The sequence below is a fragment of the Acanthisitta chloris genome, unplaced genomic scaffold (assembly GCF_000695815.1).
Source record: "Acanthisitta chloris isolate BGI_N310 unplaced genomic scaffold, ASM69581v1 scaffold28682, whole genome shotgun sequence".
NCBI classification, from domain to species: domain Eukaryota; kingdom Metazoa; phylum Chordata; class Aves; order Passeriformes; family Acanthisittidae; genus Acanthisitta; species Acanthisitta chloris.
Genome location: NW_008660324.1, coordinates 18,712 through 20,681, shown reverse-complemented (window position 1 = coordinate 20,681; position 1,970 = coordinate 18,712).

Sequence of the window (1,970 nt, the reverse complement as noted above, 5' to 3'; positions counted from 1 at the left end):
AACCATGTGTTGAGTTACACAGCGTAAAGCACACGTCATTCCCACTAAACTCCAAAGGCAAAAAAAAAAACCTAGCTGGGAGTTACTCCCCATCAAAACAGGTGGAGCTGTGCCATACCTAAGTGTTTGTTTGCAGATAATAATCTCCTAACTGCCAGATTATAAACTCTGAGTTTTTCTTCAAAGCCTTGAGATGTACAATCAAAATCCTTTAGGCTGGAAGAGTCCAACCATTCCCAGCACTTCCAAGGCCACCACTGACCACGTCCCCAAGTGCCACATCCACACGGCTGTTAAATCCCTCCGGGGATGTGACTTGACCACTGCCCTGGGCAGCTGTGCCAGGGCTGGACAGCCCTTTCCAGGAGGATTATTCCAATATCCAACCTGCACCTCCCCTGGCACAGCTGGAGGTGTTTCCCCTTGTCCTGTCTCTCGTTCCCTGGGAGCAGAGCCTGACCCCACCTGGCTGCGCCTCCTGGCAGGGAGTCACAGAGAGCAGAAGGTTCCCCTGAGCCTCTTTTCCTCCAGGCTGAGCCCCAGACCCCCCACACCCACCTGCCACCCAGTGGCAGCACCTCAGCTCCCCATCCCTACAGCCTCCTTTCCTGCTTTGGCACGGGGAAACAGACCCCGACCCCATTCCCTACTGCCCCATCTGCCGCCGCCATTATCCCCTTCTTGTTTACATCAAAGACGCGTTGCCATGGCAACGACGCCGCGCGGGAGTAAGGGAGGCATTGCCTTTGATTGACAACCCTCTTATCCAGTCAGCTGCTGAGCTTCGGTCACACTGTCCAATCAGCTGCCGCGGGGGCGGTGCCCGCGGCTGTTGCCATAGTAACGGCTGCTCGGGGTAAAGGGCGGGAAAAGACACTTGGGGTGGGCCAAACACATCATTTTGAGGCGAATACCAAAGATTTTTTCTAAATTTCTGATACTTTAATCATTCATTCAGCCCCTTTTCTCCCTGAAGAAACACCTCCAGGACCTTAATTTGTTAAACTAAAAAGTTTTTGTATACATTGATAGTTCTTTATATTCACACTGAGTTGTTGAGGGGATTAGGGTGTCTTTTAAACCACTCTAAACCAGAGGAATCATAAAGCAAGAGGTGGAATGTGGTTAACCAGCAAAAAACACTCAAAATATTGAGCGTGAGGTCACACGTGAGGGAAGGGAAAAGGAACCAACCATACATGACACCACAGGGCTCAATTCCCAGGAGGAAATTTCCTCTGAGAGGGGGGAAAACTCTTAGGAATTTGGCTGGGAAATGTGAGCTAAACTATCAGAGGGAAACTCCTGAACTTTTCAGCTAGTCCTGGGCACCAGTGCTGAAAATAATTCTGTTTATGCTGCTTTTCTACTCTTAAAATATTTCACAGCCCCTTTGAAGCTTGACAGGTGACAGCTGGGGGTGTTATCTCATTGGTATTTAGTTATTCCTTAGTTTAATTACTCCCAGGAGGATCTAGGGAGCACAGGGAAGTGTTAGGTGCCTTATTTTTCACAGGGAATTAAACACTTTGTTTGGAGCTCCAGAGCTCTCCAAGGTCTGGGATCCCTACAGAGACTACCACACTTCCATTCCAGATTGGATTCTGGACATCATGCCTGGAGAGACTTTATTGCTTCTGGAGTAACACAGCCCATAATTCTGCTCTTCTGCCCTAGAGTTCTATGGATACACCAGAACTGAACATCCAAAGTGTGTCAAACTTCATGGATATGGGCAGGGAAAAGAGCTGAGTCTGGAGGATGTTTTTATCCTTTGGAAACACAAAAAAAAAAAAGCAGCAAAAGAAGCATTTAAATTAAGGCGAAGGAAGAAAAAAAAAAAGCACACTGAAGAAAAACCATTGAAGAACTATTTGTCCTTTCAAAGTTGCTCTGGTTTATTTTGAAGTATATTGAAAAAGCTGAGTGGGTTTAATGCCATTTCCATCAACAACACCCCATGGAGGAAA